At 30.9% G+C, this 21570-nt stretch overlaps 1 protein-coding gene and 1 long non-coding RNA gene across 8 annotated transcripts in view; one reads left to right on the top strand and one right to left on the bottom strand.

The window, feature by feature from the left end:
- The window catches only part of LOC126744524 (tyrosine-protein phosphatase Lar), a 1889525-nt gene that overhangs the window by 280792 nt on the left and 1587163 nt on the right, over positions 1-21570 (bottom strand). The gene's annotated exons all lie outside the window — the stretch shown is intronic.
- LOC126744641 (uncharacterized) lies at positions 12673-13659 on the top strand. The gene is made up of 2 exons (XR_007663261.1): positions 12673-13372; positions 13429-13659. It is a non-coding gene; the product is annotated as an uncharacterized LOC126744641 (long non-coding RNA).

Raw genomic sequence — 21570 nt, 5'->3', positions numbered from 1 at the left:
GAGAGCCACGATATTTACATGACAAATACTCGAACTTCTAGAATAATAATTGTAGATTCTCTTGTTCTCTTTTGGCTCTTTAGGCATACGTTGCGTTAGGCAAAATGTATTGCTTACTAACAAGACAAAAGCTCTTGTTTGTTAAGAAAACATCATTTTACTCTGTCGGAATTATTTCATAGTATTTAGGTTTAAAGGGAAAGTTCAAACAAACTTGTTCATAGGAAATGACCTGGAAGATTATAATTTTAATAGCCACACTAATTATATTCACTAAAAATATTTACAGTGTTGCCCAAATTGAGTATACATAATTGGATATCTTGGAAACTATGAGAAATAGAAAGTTAATTCAAAAAGTTGTAGATTATTCAATTGCTAATTTAGTGCTACCATAAAAACGATTTTTTTTTCGTTTTTGAAATATTTAAAAAAAATCAGAAAGTTGCATTTTCAAAAAAGTGCGATGTTTTTATTTCAAAATATTTTTAAAATCTGTAAAATATTTTAATGAATTGTCCAACATTATATATATAGAAAATATATATTATATATATAGAAAATATAGAAAAAATAAAAACAAATAAAATCACTTGCAAAGAGGCATTGGATTTGCAATTAAATTCTTTACAAGGTTTCCTATTTAACTAATATTCTATTTCTTGAAATTTCCAAGATATTCACAATACACGTGTACCCAATTTGGGTCACACTGGATATTTCTTAGTTTTTATATCAAGGTTGATCCTAACCTTACCCCATTTAATTAAACGAAGAAGATTGACATAAAAACCGGAGGCTCTTTTATATAAAGCGTCAGACACAGCCATCAGTGAAACATAACAATATCCGACGTAAGATCGCTATTAATCAGGGAGCTAAATGTTTTCAGAAAATCTAATTGTTTCGGACCCGAACGGGGATGTCGAAGACATGCTTACGTCATTATCAGTCAAAGGCGGTTCGGATAGCTGAGTGGGCAATTATTGAACAGGGAAGCTGCTCTTGGCTGTAAAAAGATTAATACCTGGAATTGTGCTAATAAAACTTTATTTTAATGGGCGAAATAAATATTGTTTATATTTTGTTAATACAGAAACAATAACCGCATGTCGACAAAATAATAGAATGCATGCATATTCACTACATCTCTTCTCTTATTACATTAAGACGTTATTATAATTTATTTTAATTTATATAATTAGTTTTAATTACCATAAATCTTTATAAAAATAATGATTCCTAAAATTATTTTTAAAACCTTTAGATAGGTTTTCAATTTTTTTCTCCTCGCATTCAAGGAAATATTCTTCGACAAAAATGAACATTAAATATCTTAAAAAATACCTGTAGCAAAGGCATGTTTGGCCTGATCAACTATCAAACTGATTAAACCAATAAAATACTTATTGGTTATGCCTCTATATTATACAGATCGTGTTATCGTGAGCTACGTATTACCCAAAATAATGGCAACACCGCTTGGTTCCGGCTTGCAGGCGGCGGAATTTTTCGTTTTTTCGTTGTTATTTTTTGAACCGGGAGTCAGCAGACCTCACTTTGCTGTGTTACTGCACGTTGCATTAATAATTTTTGAGCGTTATTTTTATGTTTTTTCACTATGGCTGTTTATACCCCTTCCGAAAGAATTCAACTAATTAAATGGTTTTATGGAGGCAATTCGGCAGTACAATGTAGAGATTTGTTTTCAGTGACATTTGAGAATAGACCGATTCCTTGTGCAAAAACGGTTTTAAATGTGGTTACAAATTTTGAGACATCTTTTTGTCTTCAAGATTGTAAAAAATGCCACAAAAAACGTCAAGAACCACCTGTTGAAGTGGTCCAGGATATAGAACGGCAGGAAGAAATGGTTTGCAGTACCCTAGAACTTGATTTGACACGGTTCACTAGAAGTGTTGGAGAGGAACTGGGAATGAGCAATAAAACTGTTGCTCGTATCTGGAAAAAATATGGGTACAAATGTTTCAAGTATTCAAAAACTCAGGAAATATTTCCTGAAGATCAGTGGCGAAGAATGGAGTTTTGTGAAACCATGATGGAAAAGGCAAATGAAACGAATATTTTTAAAAAAATATTTTGTTTTCTGATGAATCTTCTTTACCATTACATGGCAAATACAATCCTTCCATTGTTCGTTATTGGTCTCAGGAAAACGAGCACAGAAGTTTTCAGTTTCGTACCCAGTATCCTCAGAAATTGAATGTTTGGGCAGGTATTTTGGGTGACAATGTTATAGGGCCATTTTTTATTGATGGCACTTTAAACGCCTAAAAGAACCTTGAGTTGCTGCAAAACCAAGTTCTTCCTGCCATTCAAATCCTACCTCATGTAGACCTGGGATCGGTTTATTTTCAGCAAGATGGCTGTGCTGCTCATAACGCGGCTAGGGAAAAGAATTTTTAACAAATACTTTTCCTAACCGCCTTATTAGTGGGACTTGCGACATTAAATGGCCTCCTAGATCTCCAGATTTGTCTCCAAATGACTTTTATCTGTGGGGTTAACGTAAGCAGACCATTTGCAAGCATGAATTTAGTAGGCCAACAAATTTAGAGGAGTTGCGAAATAAAATTGTCGAAGGTGCGAATTCCATTTTACCGGAAACTCTTTTGGAGGTGCGAAATAGCTTTTACGATAGGTTAAGTTTTTGTTTAGCGAAAGAAGGCGGTTTATTTGAGCCTTTTAATTAAAAAATTATATGTTGTTAAGTTTGTTTATTGAGTTTTATTTCTGATTTTTTATTATATTTTTATCAGACTTGATATTTTATTTTTTATTAGAATAACGCTTTAATTTTCATTATGCAAAACACAGCATATTAAACATCTTATGATTACAATTCTATGCGGGTTTTACACATTGTCATATCTGTAAAACCCGCATTAGAATAAATATTTAAAAATGCCTGGATTTTCTCGTAATATTTTGGGACATTTTGTCGCCAAACGACGCAGCTCTCACGAAAGTCAGATGTTTACTAATCCCGTCCTCGGGCCGGCCGGGGCGGTGCTCTGTCGAAGGCACCCGTACACGCATGACGTTGCAAGATTTCGCCTCTATGCGGTTTCCTATAAGTAACGAACGAAAACACGATCTGTATACGATTGTACCAATGCACGTCTTCCTGCGGAGTCGGGCTCTTTTGAAAATAAACGATGCAATTTGTAAAATAACACGTTGAATAAAAAATTAGCTGGGTATTTTGATGTACTTGTATTATTTATAAAAAAAATATTTTTTTTTTAATAGAAAATACTAATAAAATAAAGTTAAAATGGAAAAAAAAAATCAAACAAGAATCATAATAATATGTACAGTTATTGGAATTAACAATATTTTGCTTTGAAAACGGCGATATGTTGGTTGATGCAGTCAATGAGCGTGAGGTTATTCAACAATGAACTGCATATTTTTATTAAAAAAATTAATGCCACTACAATCAAAAGAAATTAAAAAAAATATTCTTTTGTCTATAAAATATATCTTTTGATAATGAACTATCATTTAAATTTTATGGGTTGTTTTAGTGACCCAGTTCAATTTTGTTAACTTTTAAGGAAAAAAGTAGATAAGGGTCAATTAAAAACCAAGCTGTTCAAATTCTTTTTTTCCCCTAATGCCAACTTTTTCGGGGGGAACAGAAATATCTAAGCTTTTCGTTAGACTGTAAAAAGTGGAGCTGTACTTTTATGATGATTCCATTTGATTTCTTTATTTTTGAGGATATCAAACTGCTGGTGTGTATGTAACAACAATAATTATTATTTAAATTTTATTTAAAACAACAAAATTAAAAAACTTACAATTTGAATTGACTTAAAAGTTTTAAAATATTTACAGCAATTTTTCTGGAAACTGACTCTTATATCATTAAGGTCTACCTCTTTTGTAGAAAAACAAAAAAAATTGAAAAAATGAATATCTCAAAAACTAAAACTTTTGTTGCATAAGGCATAGTTTGGTTCAATTTACTTGTTACTTCCTCCCCTATTACGTTTACAAAGAAATATATCGAATTACCAGTAACCCTGTATATGTACATTTAAAAAAAAAATTATTAAAGCTACGCCAGGTGCATTAAACACATAAATTAAACAAAAACAGTAAAAAAATATCATAAATATACACGCCACAGGAAAACCGTTTAAAAAACAGTCTATAATAATCCGCCTGCGGAACAAGCTTAAATTTAACCGGGACGAAAATTCGGAACTTTTTCGTAAAAAGTTTCGTAATCCCGCCAGCGTAGCGTAACAAACAGTCCCGGCTCAGGGCCCGACCGAGTTTAAAACTTTGCATATGCCCGCTAAAACGGAGCTAAATTCGAAGACATACAATATTATTAATCACGACAAAAGTAGATTAACCGTATAATTCGGGCTTAACTACATAAACCAGGGTCCGTCGCGTTTGGATGAATAATAAGGTGAGGTTTCCTCGGAACTTCATTTTACTCCGGTGAAACTTACCTCATTTTGAAGGAATTAAGCCTAGTTTGTGTATGTGTATAAGAGAATATTGCTTTTAATATATGCCTTGATTTTCTCTAGGAAACCTGGCTATTATCTCAGGAAATACAGGCCTATTTAAGGAAATGTTCGTTATGGGCATCATTTTGCAAGCGTTATAGAATATTTGATAGTAGACTGAGACATAAAGATATAATTTAATATTACTTTATGAATATGAACATGATACAACATATATTCTACGACTCTTAATCCAATAGCAGCGTTCTGTTAGTGTGAAACTCCTTAAAAGCTTTGAAACTAAGGTGGGTTCTATCCTCAAAATATATCTCCTACTATGAAAATATTTTTTAGGAAACTTCTTACCTTCTCATATCGTAAAAGTTACAGCTTTTTATACTTAACATTATTAAATTTAAGAAAGGTAAGACAGGTTGGTACTGGCAAGTATTTATAGTAACGCCAATATTCAATGCCAGTCAGTTAATTCTAATATTCATTTTAATACTTTCGAATTTATCGGTAAAAATTCTCAATTGGAAAAAAAAAACATTTTTCCTCTCTGTATGTCGATTAACTTCGACTGATGTGGAATTTATTTCACACTTTTTTTAAAATATATTATAATTATTAGTACCTTTGTATGATAGAGTGATTATTATTGGGGAGTTTTATATAAACTTTCTACAGCCATTAACTCTATTGAATAAATTTATTTAGCTACTTTTTTGACCACTGCCTTATTTATGCAATTTTACAAATCAACATTAACATGAATAAATATAGGTGTTTAAAATTTAGAAATTATGATAATGTTAATAGTCTTCAGTTTAAACAGCTTAAACTGTGGGATTCGGTCTAATTATCTAATAGTATTAATAATAAACTTGACCTATTTTATTGAAACATTAAGGATGTTCTTAATTGAGAAATTTGTTCCAGTTCAGCTTACAAAAATTAAAAATTTTCTATGTTTGTTATTAAAAATATTCGTTTTAATTATTCATTAATTAAATAAACGAATAAGTTACTACAAAAATTACAACAAACTTGAACAAGAGACCTTTTAACTATCTTGCACCAAAATTTTTCATTTAATTCCAAACAATATTAAGAGGTTTTTAGTTTCAAAACATTTAAAAAATTATGTAAAAAAACACAAAACTCAAAGAAATCTTCATTGATTTTTGTGAAAGTGATTTAGGGTTAGGGGTGGGATGATGTGTATTCTTTTTTATATTTTATTCTTTTTTTTATAATGGTTAACATATATTTTATTTAATTTTCTTTATAAAAATAATTAAGAGCACATACAGATATTTGATTATCTCGGTGCATAATTTAAAAATTTCGTATGTCTATGTTATGCATTATATTTATATATATGGATATATGACATAAATAAATAAAATTTAAAAAATATTATTAAGTAATTTTACAAATAAAGCCATAACATAAAAAGGAACATATTTTAAAAGAACTATCAGTAAAGACCGATAAAATCTTATGGTCGACTGCCAAAAAGCTGTATATAACACAGATTCTGAAATACCTACAAATATTTTTCAAGTTATAGCAATTTGACTAATACTCCATTAAGGGAGCAGATAAGAACAGCTGTTGAAAATCATTAATGCCTTTATACTTTAGATAATTTTGCTGAAATTTAAAAAAACTATTATTGAACCTTTACCCAAATTATCTACTCCTATAAAAGTCACAGATTTAAGGCAATTATCTGTGACTTTTCAGATTCAAATGAATTTTCAACAAACTTAAATGAATTTTCAATTTTGTCTATGTCGAATAGGAGAAGATATTTATTTATCGTATATTAACGACTGGCAAACCGCCCTATTAAAAAAAGGTCTTTAATATTTGTCAAAATAATTATAACACTTGTCTTAATTTTATAATTCCTCAACATAGTAAAGCAGTTTTTCGACATAAGTTTAGCTTTGTTGCTTCACAATTGTGGAATAATTTGTAAGAATGTGTCAAAATTATTCGCATTATACCTTGAACAGAAATGTTGTGTCTAAGTTTAAAAACAAATTTTATATCTATTAATAACTTATGCCCTGATACGGTTCTAATATTAATACTTTTCTCACTTTCCTCACATTTTGTGGTCAACCGGTGCCTGCATTGTCTGTCCTTATATATTTATATTTTCTTTTTTTCTTAAAATTTTTAAAAAATTTTTTTTTTATCTGAACTCATCTGAACCATTTATTACAATTCTCGCCAAATGCAACGCGACACTTCTGTTTATTGCAATTTCTCCTCACTTTATCCCCACCTAGCTCCAGTGTAGCGTAAATCCGATTAACCAAACACCGAAGTGGTAGGGACGCGAGTTTGAATTTTTTGAATTAAACGAAGATATACATTGCAATTAATGCAGATCATATGAAATATCACGTGCAAATTCATACATATATACTCGCCGGCACAAAACTCCGCCACCCTGAAATATTGGCCAAGTTTGATGTTTTATAAATTTTTTATTTTTTATCAGATTCTCACGATTTTCCCATCAGTTTTTAGATACATTTGTTGTGTTTTTTAAAATTATTTTGTAAAGTAGCATTTTTCGATTAGGCTGTATTATACAGGAGTAAAACAAACTATTTTTTCTCGTAATTTCAAAAGACCCTGTAGGAAAATTTAGGTGGATAATTCTGTTTACATACTGTTCCTTGTAATCTTTGATGTATTCTAAACATTTTTATTTTTGATTCATTCCATTATCTCATTTCTGCTGCGAGTTGCAAATTTTTTATTAAAACGCTTGTTTGAAGCTTATTTTTAGCTAATTAATGTCAAGTTTTCGGTTAAAAATTATCGACGTTGGCTAAGGACGCAATTAATGTGACATAAAGTTTGACAGTGTCACTATTATAATTTGTTGTGTGTCAATATGGTATTAACTCCAGCAGACGTGGGTAGAATTGTCGCGTTAATAGAGGATGGCCGTAGCAAAAGTTATGTCGCCCGTACTCTAAGATTTCTGCGGTCTACAGTTCGAGATGCCTGGAATAGGTATTTACAGACGGGAATTTTTACTAGGCGACAAGGCTCTGGCAGAAGGAGAATGACCACTGCAGCTGATGATCACGTTGTCACCATTAGTTCTTTAAGAGATCGAAAATCTACTGCTGTGTGTCTAAAAAATGACTTGCGAATATTTCATGGAGTAAGTGTAAGTAAAAGAACGATACGTAGAAGATTAGCAGAAGCTAGACTTTATTCACGAAGGCCAGCAAGATGTCCACAACTACTTCCTCGGCATCGACAATACCGACTGAGGTTTGCAAAATCGCATTTTGAGTGGACTCTAGAACAGTGGGCAAACGTACTATTCACAGATGAATACATGGTTTGTTTAAGGACGCCGGATGGTCGTGAGCGGGTATACAGAGGTAGAAATGAAAAATATGCTGACTGCACCATTTCAGAATAAATCTCATATCGTGGCGGTTCAGTCATGATTTGGGCGGGTATTTCTACCGAAGCACGCACCAATCTTGTATTTATTGAAAATAGAGCTCTAACCGTCCACCGTTACATTGAGGAAATCCTTCAAGAAGTTGTTGTCCCATTTGCTCCATTCATTGGGAACCAATTTATATTAATGCATGATAATGCTAGACCTCACATTGCACATTTAGTGAGCGAATATCTGGATGAAGTTGGACTCCTAGCATTGGAATGGCCCGCATGTAACCCGGATCTTAACCTAATAGAACATCTTTGGGATCAACTTAAAAGGGCCGTTCGTCGTCGTCCTGTACAATTACAAACCTTGCAAGACTTACGACTAGCGCTGATCGAAGAATATGAGGCTATTCCTCAAGAAAGAATAAGGAACCTTATTCATTCGATGCCGCGAAGACTGCAAGCTGTTATTGCTGCGAGAGAAGGAAATACACGCTATTAAAATTGTTTTTTTTTTAAATTAACTTTATGATATACCTAGTGTTTGTTTCTCCTAATAAAAATACGCTTCAAATCAGCGTTTTAATAAGAAATTTTCAGCTCGCAGCAGAAATGAGATAATGGAATGAATCAAAAATCAAAATGTTTAGAATACATCAAAGATTTTAAGGAACAGTATGTAAACAGAATTATCCACCTTAATTTTCCTACAGGGTCTTTTGAAATTACGAGAAAAAACAACAGTTTGTTTTACTCCTGTATAATATAGCATAATCAAAAAATGCTACTTTACAAAATGATTTAAAAAATTCACAACAAATGTATCTAAAAATTCATGGCAAAATCGTGAGAATCTGATAAACAATAAAAAAATTATAAAACATCAAACTTGGCCAATATTTCGGGGTGGCGGAATTTTCTGCCGGCGAGTGTATTATCTTATTAAGTATCTACGAGGATGTGATTAAAAAATTAGTTTTAATTGCCTTAAGATTATTAGATGCCTATAGATTATTCTCACAAAAAACTCATTTGCAATAAAAACATAATAAATTAATTAAAGAGCAAACAAAAATATCGACCCAAATGCCTGTTCATTCGCACTTCAATGAAGAATTCCTCTAAGAATGTTTCCCGTCTTGCGATTTTCAAATTCTCCACTCTCGAGCTTCGCTTCGAGAGTGCAGAAATCAGTTCGAATAAGTCCTTTTTAAAAGTCAGGTGTCTACTTAAATACACGAGAAGATTCTGCTCGAGTGAATTTGCAAGGAAAACACTTTCATATTGCTGATTGTTGAGGAAAGTAATATTCCAGAAACGTGATGACTGGTTTGAATATTTTTGTTGTAAAATAAATATTTACTTTATGATATTGCGGAAATACGTTTTGTAAGAAGGATGATAAACTTCTCGTGTATTTTTAAAAATAACTATTATAAACATTTATATTTAAAGAAAAATTATTGAACATTAAATTAGGTTCAATAATTGTTAATTGAATAAAAATCTGTCTAAAATCCGATGAAATGCATTCCTTCTAGTTTTGTGTGACGATTCTAAAAGACGACCCATAAAAGAACGTTAATGTCTCCAAATTTTCTGTTTATTTTGTTTTTATTACGAAGCAAACTTTGCAATAACGTTTAATAGTTGTTTTAATGTCTGTGTTTATAAGGTAAGTTTTAAAGCCAACACTAGCATAGCAATAATATTATTTCTACTCAAAAGACGACATAAAACTGATGTGTCATTTGGGCATTGAAGTTCTACTTTTTTTTTAGATGTTATGGTAGCCAAAAAAATATTTGATTTTAATATCTCATAATTTCTACATAAATTATTTGCATTTACCTAGAAACGTTCTCATAGAGATTTGAAAGCTAGTTGCTTTCAGTTTTATTCGTTTTTTCTTCATTTTATTTTCCTTTCACTAATTATTTATGACATAATCAAATTAAACCAATCACCGCTTTACTAAACTTAAATAGATTTGTTTTTAAACCTGATGGTCCACCCATTGCAAGTCCAGAAAGTTGTTATAAAGATTTTTTGCAAAGAAATAATGTTATGGAACATAAAGAAAAAAGTCCTATGGTGTGATATTTAAATTACGAGACAGTCATACCACTAACCAAAGCTCTTTATTTTACTCTAGACACGTGTTTCTCTAACGATGTTCGGAAGAAGATTAAGTAAACATTAAGAGTTTTAATCTTTTCCCGAAAATCGTTAGCCAAACACGTGTCAAGACTAAAATAAGGAATTTTGGTTGGTGCTAAAACTGTGTCGTTATTTAAATTAAGGTAAGAATTAAAATCTGGAAATTCAACTAATACAAAAAATGATGTGAAGCCAATGGTGTAAAATCAGTAATATATCCGAGTTTAACACACAGATCAAGTTGACCAGAAAACTTGGAAGTCTGCCTGGAGAACAACTTAAAGAAAAATACAAAACAACGATATATTTTATTGTTGTTATATCAATTGAAAGGAAATTGCAACTGAGAGGCTTTAAACAAAAAATCAGTAATGCTACATGTAAAAAAGAAGTTATTGAACATTTTTAGAAAGTATGAAAATTAAAGAAGTTTTTCAAATTCTAGATAAAACATAAAATTTCTGCTTCTTCCTACGCTGTTAAAATCTAAAGGACGCCAAACTTTTAAAATATATATTTTTATTAAATTTTAGTATGATGAATGGAAGAACTTAGTAAATTTATTCTATTATAGATATGTTTTAATACAATTTCTCAATTTTGTTATACCCTATATAATGAAAGTAAAAAAATAAATATTTTTTCGAATCTTAATCTGAAAAAGATACTCAAAGTCAATTAAAAAAAAATATTCATGTAATATTACAGTATCTCAAAAGAGTTTCAAAGTAAAGATCTAAAGTCTGTACTCTTAGCTAAAAGAACACAATATGCAGTAATAAAATTATCGCATTTTACTTGACTTTCCTACATATTTTGATTAAATATCCAGAATAAAGAATTAATTTATTCATACGAAATTTCCTCACAATCCAGAATTAATTGTATACGAAATGGATTTTTAAATTTAAACTAAAATTCGTGTACACTGTATTTTATTAGCAATGGAATTTTTATTGTTATTATGATGGGTTGTTATTTATTACTACAGTGTCGGAAAGCATTATATCAATATATCCATTAAATAGTTGATACTTTCATTTTGACCAAATAACTCGTACAAAAATATTTTGCTTTTAAAATGAAGGAGTACTATAGTAAATGCTATTGTCAGTTACATACTAACTATACTTAGGAAATATGTTTTAAAAAAGTGATTTTCGATGTTGTAGAAGAAATAAATAAATAATATCTTTAATTAGCAAAAAGCTACATTCAATAAAAACATAAATGAAAAATAAACTAAAAGTATAAGTTGGCCATAGCTGTAACAGGACACTCCGGTTTGTCCATGGATGGTCTCGGTAATCCAGAAACAGCATCCCGGTTCCAGAAATATCCTGTCAGAGGTAGACCATAAATTAAAACTAGTCTTAACCTAAACATTATTTCCTTGCCCCACTTATTAAAAGCACAGTTAATTGTTGTTTGCCTTATAATAATAAAAATAATGTCGACTCAGGTTGATCGAGTCAGTATCCCGGTTGGCCCAAAAATACCCAGTCAACAGATAAACCCACAATCAAGATGATGATTGGAGCGGAAACAATGCATACTATAGTAAAACTTAATAAACTACATAATTAAAATAACATAATAAAATAACAAACACAATATTACTTATTCATGATAAATATTCTCAAGAGCCCTCTGAATTAATTCAAAGTAATACAATTTTTGATGTTAGCAGGCAAGTTGTTAAATAGAATTAAACTTTTGTATAGAACTGAATTATGCATTTGGGTTGTGTTACATCTGTCGACTAGTATGTCTGTCGAAGTCTATACGATTTCTCGTATTACAGTTATGTATATCTCCAAAAACTCTTAATTTATTACAAATATAATCGGGGAGCATCTGATGTTTTAATTTAAAAATAAACAAATAAACGTTATACAAAATTCTTTGATGTACAGACAACATATCTAGGACACCCAACATAGAGACAACAGGCGTGTAACGATTACAATTTAGAATCAGTCTCATAGCCCCATTTTGAATTCTTTCCAGTCGGTCAATTCTATACTGTGGCAAGTTAAACAATAATGTTGAACAGAACTGTAAATGAGGAAGAGCAATGTCGTTGTAAAGTTTTAATTTGATGCACATTGACAAATTTTTTCCAACTCTTGTGATAAATCCAAGTTTTTTTGTAAATTTTCTCATTACATGAGCATGGAAATTCAGATTGGCATCGAACCTGTTTTGATTCCTTTAGGGGTTTACGTAAAGTTGCCAGAATATAATAGAATAATTTTGTATGGTAGGTAGTCGAAGTGAAATTTTCTTTTTTCCAAGCAGTTGAAGGCAATTTATATTTTGTTGGTAAATTGAAGACTGTGAGAAACTTCTTTTTTCTTATAACAAACTGCATTAATCGGTCGAATATACAGCATCAAGTGGATGTAGAGCATTAATTTAATAATTATAGTGGGAATTTTGCCTGAAAACCGGTATTCATACGTTTAGATTTTTACATAAAATTACCAGAATTAAATCGAGTATTTTTTTATTTCTCTAAGACACTTGACGGTCATTTATATTTTTTGCTAAATTTCAGGCTCTGAGACACCTTTCCTTATAACCAATCGATCGAATATAAACCATCAAATGGACGTCAAATATTACTTCAACAATAATAATAGGAATTTTGCTTGCAAATCTGCCTTGACCCCTTCAGCTTTTCGAGGCAGCCAAAATCATTTTTTCCAGACATATTTTGCTATTTGATAATCCCTCATAAAATATTAATTTAAAGAAACATAAGCCTTGGATAAAAAACAGATATTTTTATTCAAATTGAATATTTACTTAGCATTAAAAATTCCTTATTAAATATAAATCAGACATAATTATTATTATTTAAAAAAAATAACGAGAAGCTAATCTCCGTGAAACACACTACAAATATATAAATAACGCAACCAAGTTCCACGTTACAATCAGTATCAGCCCGACCATGAACCACATTATAATTATAGGTCTTACCATAACTTCTCTGTTGCAAACCACGTTTGCAGACGATACCACTTTAATTCCTGATGACACCACATTGATTCTTGATGATACCACTTTGATTCCTGATGACACCACTTTCATTCCTAATGACACCACTTTAATTCCTGATGATACCACTTTGATTCCCGACGATGATAACAATTGCGAAATATGGCCCTGTGCTGCCACCCTGTGTTTAAATGTATTCCCGTGCCCTCGTGGTACTACTTTGGTCGGCAGACGGGGCTATTGTGGATGTTGTAATGAATGTGTTACCCCACGTAAGTATTTTAAGGGAGGAATATTGTTTTTTTTTTAATTTTTGTTTTGTTTTTAGAGTTAGGTGATCCGTGTTACGAAGACGGTATTACTAGATTGCCTACCTGTGGTAAACGGCTTAAATGTGACATAAGGACCAGGACTTGTGTGCAGAGATGGATAAAGTGGGAAAAATAATATTAATCATGTATGATGATTCACATGCTCTTATGTATATAAATATTAATGTCTTAGATGTATTATGTTATGTGCCTATGAGAGTAAACTAATAAAGATTATATATACGCAATTTTGTTTTTCAGTTTTTACTAATAAAAAAGTTAGAGGGTCATAATCCAAAAACTAAAAACGTTTGAGAACGTTTGGTAAATTTTTCACAAAGAATTAGATACTCTAGGTTTTAGTTAAATGTCTCTTGTATTTGATATGACGATCACCCATAACTAGGTTCCCAAATATTTAATTTCTTTGGCATACAAAATACTTTCCCCATTCACAGAAATCTGTATATTGCCCATGTCTATAGAACTTAATCTAGATCTCTTGCCAAATAAACAAAACTTGGATTTACTTGCATTTAAACTTAGTTTATTTCTATAAAGCCAGATAAATAAGTTATTGAGTTCAACGTTCACGACCTGTTGCAGTTGATGAATGTCTTTACCCACCACTTATAACATTGTATCGTCCGCAAACAACACCACATTACACCCCCGCACTACCTCCACCATATCGTTGACCGTTCCCTGCGGCACACCACGCTTTACATTAACACTTTCAGATGAACTATTTTTGTACATGACTCGCTGAACTCTACTACTTAGGTAAGATTGAAACCACTTCAATACATTATGTTTAAGGCCTAACCGTTCTTATTTCCTAATTAACATTTCTCTACTCACTGTTTCAAATGCTCTCTTAAAATCTAAAAACACAGGAAGTACTAGATTATCAGAGTCAAGGGCCCTGAGAAAATTATCAACTATATTAATAATAATAAACTCGCATGAATGATTCTCACGGAACCCCGTTTGGTTAGGTACAACTATTTTATTTATATTACAATGTTCGAGAAGCTGTTCCTTAACACATACTTCAAGGAGCTTTTCATAAATAAGTACGGTGTTAATGGGCCGAAATTCATTACACAATTTAGTGTTTTGCACTTTTGGAACAGGAACAACAGTAGAAAGTTTCCAGGCTTGCGGAAAAACCCCAGTACTTAAGGATGTATTGATAATATCCAAAAGACGATCACCCACAACATAAGCAACATCACAAAGAACCTGCTTAGAGATGCCACTCTCCCCACCACCAACGTTTTTTAGATTTTTAAGTATTTCCTTCATTTTAGTCATCGAAACTTTATTAAATTGTGTCAAGGTCTTCTGGACTGTAGGTGGTTCAATGAAATATGTTTGACCATTTGCTGCTGGTGGAATATCTGCATGAATAAGATCAATACTATTCATGAAACAATTATTAAATCTATGTGCAATATCATCCTCCTGTGTAATGATTTCATTTTTAAACTTTATTTCATTAGGCATGTTTCGGTTTTTTCCTTGCAAAAGCATCTTCAGAGTTCTTTTTGATTATTTTTATTTAGATATATGATATTCGCAAAAAATCTATCCTTTTCTACTCTTCTCTTGCTTACTATGTTATTTCTTATAGCCTTATATTCATTCCAAATGTCGTCGTTATTTTCTATGGCAGTCCTTTTATATAATCGATCCCTTTCCTGCATTTGCTCCCTTATATCTTGAGTTATCCATTCCTTATCGACATATTTCTGTTTTTGCATAATTTTGATCCTTGGACACATACTGCCAAGAATTGTTCTAATATTTGTGACAAAAGTATTAGCTAGTAAGTCAACATCTGAACTATTTCTATTCCAACTGCATGTAAGCAGTTCTTCCTGAAGTTTATTGCATTTATAGGTTTTAAAAGACCTAGTATATCTTACTATATCCATTGGCTATTCCTTCGCTTGATCCATAGAAATTGATATTATAGAATGGTCACTAATTTTAGGAGTTTGATGGACTTTATGCGAAAGAGATTTGTGATTTGAAATTAAATAATTAATCAGAGTCTGACTTCTTTGGACTATTCTAGTTGGAGTCTTAATTATTTGACTAAACCCATTGGTATAAATGATACTTAATAATTTGTTACTATAAAAACTGTTTTTTAATAAACCAAAATTAAAATCCCCAAGAATAATGTTGGTGCCATTAAATCCACTAACTTGCTTTAAATATTCCCCAAAAAGCTCCATAAATTTGGCATCTTGTTTCTGAGGCGAATGGTACAAAACAAAGCACACATATTTACCTCCACCCATAGATAGCTCAAAAAACAACAACTAGACATAATCATCAATAGACAATACAGACCCCACCTTATATCTAATATCGTTTCTAATAAGGGCCAAGACCCCACCTGTTCTACTGTTGTTACTAGTGCCTTGCTCCAAATTGTACCCATCAATAATCAACTTACATCGTTCAATAACCGGCGTTACGTAAGTCTCACTCAAAAGCAAGATCTTAGGCCTCCAATCATTTACTAGTAAAATAATGTTATTTTTGTTGTTTAGATAACCCTGGCAATTAAAATAAACAATGTTAGCAACAAACAAGAAATAAATATTAATAGAGAAAATGCAGAAATAATATACAGGGTGTCCCAAAAGTGATGGATCAAACTCAATCAACAGAGGATAGAGGGAGTCATGTTCAATCCAAATCACCCCCTATGTTGTTATGCAATTGTGAATAGTTAAAAAGTTATAGCCATTTTTATGTATTTTTTAAATTCAAGCACACTGTCAAATAAAAGCTTATAAAAAAATTATACAGTGGATTAAACAATGCGTTTTTTTATTTGTTTTTACCTAGAAGTGATGTACCTTTCTAATAAAAATATTTTTTTAAATATTACTTTTTGAAAGAGCTAAAAAAAATATTTTTGGACTTTTTACAACTTTAAAAATAAGTACCCTTAACTGTGATGCCTGATGATTTTTTTCTCAAAAATGTAAGACATAAGAGTGACCCTGTAGCTTAAAAACTTCTACGTTTTATACCGATTCCAGCAAGGCATGACTTAAATACATTATTTCTTATTGGCTAATTAAATTTTGAGTTTTTCAAAAAAGAGGCAAAAAAGAATTTTATGGCTAAATCAATATTTACCAATTTTTTAAAATAAATAATTGTGTTTTGTTGGGTTGGTGGATTGCAATAAGGTACAAAAAACATTAGAAAATGGTTTATTGTTTTACATGAAAGTTTTGCTATCATTTACAATAAGTGTTCAAAATGTCTGCCGCGAAATCTAATGCATAACCTACATCGGCGTATAAAATTTCTCTTAATCATTCTGAATGAACGTTCATTTTGGGTAATTAATCTAGTTGCTGTAATTATTTGGTGGCGTAGCTCTTCCTCATTACGATTTTTCCTGGCGTATACCAACTCCTTAAAGTACCCCCATAGAAAAAAATCAATTGGATTGAGGTCGGGGGAGCGCGGTGGCTAACGAATTGTACCTCCCCGTCCAATCCAACGACCAAGGTAGGCCTCATTTAAAAACTGTCTCACCTGAAGGCTGTAATGGGCGGGCGCTCCATCGTGCTGCAGCCACATTGATTGACGAATATTAAATGGAATATCCTGAAGTAAAACAGGTTTTATTCCAAGAATCTCCTATAGATTTCACCTTTTAATCTGGCTGGTAGTTCAAACGGCCCAATTAATGAACCGTTAAGAATGCCACTCTTTTCTGGGGTTAAAATATGCCCAGTGGTGTAAATTGTGAATATTAAATATTTCCGCCCTCTGAAAACTAGATTCGTCTGACTATAAAATTTTGTTAAAAAATTGTGGATCCTGCCTATTACGATGAAGTATTTCTCTACAAAATTCCACCCTCTTGTCATAATCACCCGGTAATAGATCTTGAACCCGTTGTACATGATAGGGATGCAACTGGTTTCTTCGTAGAATGCGGTGTACTGTTGTTCTCGGAATACCAGACCGTCTTGATATGCGGCGAACACTAGTTGAAGGTTCCTCTAATGCCATTTCAATGATGTCATCTTCTGCCTCAGCATTTTCATCAGGTCTTCCTATTCTGCGAGGATTTCCAGGAATCTGCCCCTCCACGTATACGTTATGCACTCGTTAAAACACCCTGTAGTCAGGATATCGTTCACGATCAGGAAATCGTTCACGATATTCCCTTTCAGCCGCTCGAGCGTTTCCATTACAAAATCCATAAACATAATGCAATTCTGCATACTCACGGACGGTATAAGGCATTATGTGTTCAGTTGTATAAATAATACAAAATTGCATGTACTTAGCCAGTACCTGGACAACACAACACTACCTATTTTAAATTATTTTTAAATTTTGTTTACGACAAAAAACACGACAAATCAACATTCTTCAAAATAACCGTAGATAAATTGGTCAGTATTAGAAGTCGACATACTTATGTATTTTTAAATATTTTTAAGACACTTTACTATTTTAATTTTATTATTTTTTCGTAAAATAATAAAGCAAAATATTGATTTAGCCATGGAATATTTTTTTTGCTTATTTCTTAAAAAAATAAAAATTTAATTAGACAATAAGAAATTTTAATAATCTATTCAAGTTGTACTTTGCTGGAATCAGTATGATTTAAAGAAGTTTTTAAGGTTCAGGGTCCCTCGCATGTCTTATATTTTCTTCGCAAAAAAATGGCATCAAAGTTAAGTACTTATTTTTAAAGTTGTAAAAAGTCCAAAAAAATTGTTTTTCTAGTGCTCTTAAAAAGTAATGTTTAAGAAACATATTTTTGTTGGAGAGGCACATCATTTCTAGGTACAATAAAAAAAACAGATTGTTTAATCAACTGTATAATTTTTTTAAATGCTTTTATTTAACAAAGGTGCTGGAACTAAAAAAATACACATATATGGCTATAACTTTTAACCTATTCACAATTGCATAACAACATAGGGGGTGATTTTGATTGTAAATGACTCCCTCTATCTCCTGTTTGAGTTTGATCTATCACTTTTGGGACACTCTGTATAAGTAAAACCCTGTTACCATAGTCATTATTCTTCAAGCTGTAGAGTCTACCATTTATTTAAATATATAACTTTAGAAAGTATTCGATGAATAAATCAAGACTAAGGGATTTATTTGGAGAGTTTAAACTAAAATAATGTTTTATAAATTAAGTAAATTACATTGCATCTTTATGCCATAAACTTATTCATCATAATCTCTGATACTATTCATTATTTACTCTACTCCTAATAAAGATATATTGAGAAATTATTAATAATATTAGATATGTGCATAAGGCTAGAATGCAGTAAGAAATAAGCGATGAAACATTACGTAATTTTTGGATAGATTAAACGAGGAAGTATTTATCTGTTAAGATAGGTATATCAAAAATTTGATGCATTTCTTAGAATATCGTGCAAGAGATCACCTTTTACGTAAGATCTACACATTATTAGACTTTATCGTAAATTATTCATTAAAAATTAAAATTAGAAATAAAAACTAAACAGGGAAATTGCCAAGAATCATGCCACTTATGCTTTTACAAGTCATAGGTAAAACGAATGTTTAACAACATGTTTCTTACTGCGATACAAGAAATAAAATGAACTGAGGACTTTAAAATAAAAAAATAATTAATTTTATCAATTAGTAAAACGTAAATAACTCGTACCGAAACATACACTAGATAAAATTACCAAAGTATTATAATAAGAAAGATTCGATTTTAATAACTTGGACCTATTTTTGGTTTTGATGTATGGTATTACCATACTTACGTATGGTATTATAAGTCAGAAAATAATTAAATAATAATAATAATTAAGTAAAATAATATTTATTCCAGGTATTCGTACGCTGAAAAAAAAAGTTTATTTCTATGGAAAACTTATTATTTTAAATTCTTTTAGGCAATCTGGAAAAAAAAATTAAACATATCAATGCATTGATATACTTAACAACATATATCAAAGTACTTTTCATTACTCTTGAATTTTCTCTCATACCTAGAAAAACATGTTTCTTAGACTTTTTTTTCAACACACTTAATTTTTTTTTAAATTTTCAGGCAAATGTAATTTTGTGTTTCTTCTAGGTACAAAATTAAAGTTCCTTAATGGAATGTGGAAGTATCGGTAAGTTTTCCGCATTACCGGATAATTATGACCACAAAAAGAGAAACGTTGTAGAAGAAAAAATAAACCAACCTGATGCATAAAGACATTTTAATCTAAAACTTTACTAACATCAGTTTAAAAAAAATAACAATAAGTATTTGTTATTTTTTTGCACGTATAAAAATGTGAAATATAAAAAGTATGTAATAACTGCAACCGAATAAAGGCAACTAGAATTAGTAAAACGAGCAGCATATTTTTATTTTGCTCTTTTATTGCTAAACCAAAAAACAAAAGTGGCTTTAAAAATGTCCATGCACATGGATAAAAATCTCAACGTCTGTAATTCAAAAAATGATTTTGCGTAGTCAACGAGTTGCAATCTAAAAAAAGAGTTTAACGGAAAATACAGATAGAGATTATTAATGGATTAACTATAGGAAAAAAAGGCTTTTTTGGTACCGAAACAAAACGATTGCGAAACAACTTTGTCAGCTAATAGAGATAGCAATTTTTTTGATATCATTGCAATGTTTGTAACAAACTTTATTTTACGTAAGCAATTCAATAAAAAAGATGTAATATTTTCCCCATATAAATAACCTAGATACTATATATATATATATACTTTTAAGAAAGATCCGGGATATCACTAACTTAAAGAACATCCAGTATTCAGCAAAAAACTTTATAGACCGTAATTTATAAAGGTTCGCAGCAGATAATATAATTGAGTTCCCAACATAATTTAGAGCTTGGTTATATGCTTACATCTGCAGGCAAAGAAATATATTACTTAGCATTTAAGGCTATGTATCATTTTAAAGTTATTGCAGGCGTTTCCAGGATCTCGTCTACCCTAATATGTCAGCCGTGTTCGTATTTTGCGAGGATTATTAAGCCTCAAGAAGTTGCGGGTATGGCACCGCATGTATTACATTTTAACTACTTAAAAATTCTAAAGACTATTCAGGAAAATTAGGACTATTAGGAAAAAATCAATAATATAATTAAAATAGTTTATTATGTGAAATGTATAGTGTAAAAAATATTTGTCAACTATCTCATATTATATTTTACTACTGAAATAGAAACAAATAAGATATAATTTTTACACAATTAAAAGGAATTGGTATTATAAACCCTTTTTTTTGCTAGCGTTTTTTGAGCTTCCAGTCTATGTACCCCTTTAAATAAAAATAAACATAATAAAATATCTAAAACTTAAGATAATATAGCAGTCGTATACAGATTTTTACATAAGAAAACACTAAACACATTACTTTCTAAAAACCAGTAACTAACAAATTTAATAAACAATATTTGGAAATAAAAGCTGGCAACACAAGACTGCCAAACAAAAAATGAATATTTCGCTCTAGCTTTTAAATGTTAAAATACTGTCAAATAGTTGTAAGCTTCGCAAAAAAAACCTACTCCTAAAGAACTAGTGAGTGGGGTAGTTTATAAAATTCCATGTTTAGACTATGAAGTTTATATTGGACAAGTTGGGAGATGCATAAAAGCAAGAGTTACAGAACATAAAAGCAGTATCAGACCAGAAACTCTTTTGACTTCAAAAAATTAAACATGTCTTGCAGAACATGCTAATATAAAATAGTACACCAATTTTAGATATCCTCGGTTATCCAAAAAAGATAAGAAAATCCGTATGTTATTTATTTATAAAAAAATGGGTGTGTATGTGAGGAATTCGCCACGTCTAACAACCAGGTGAAGTCTTTTAAAATTGGTGCTCACCCAAATATACTATAGCAAGTTCTGTATTCTCATAGTGATTATTAATAAGTTTTTAAACCGGAGGCATCAAGATTTCCACAAAAAAAGTAAATAACATAAATAATTTTAATAATGCTTCATTACACCTATATTCAAAATAATATTCAATCCTTACGTTCCAGAATACCAGTTTTAGGCATTCCTCGAATCCAATTTACACTGGTGGCCAAAAGTAGATTGACAACTACTTATTTTTCA

This window comes from Anthonomus grandis, chromosome 1 (genome assembly GCF_022605725.1).
Source record: "Anthonomus grandis grandis chromosome 1, icAntGran1.3, whole genome shotgun sequence".
In the NCBI taxonomy this organism is placed as follows: domain Eukaryota; kingdom Metazoa; phylum Arthropoda; class Insecta; order Coleoptera; family Curculionidae; genus Anthonomus; species Anthonomus grandis.
This window is presented reverse-complemented; position numbering and strand designations above follow the sequence as displayed.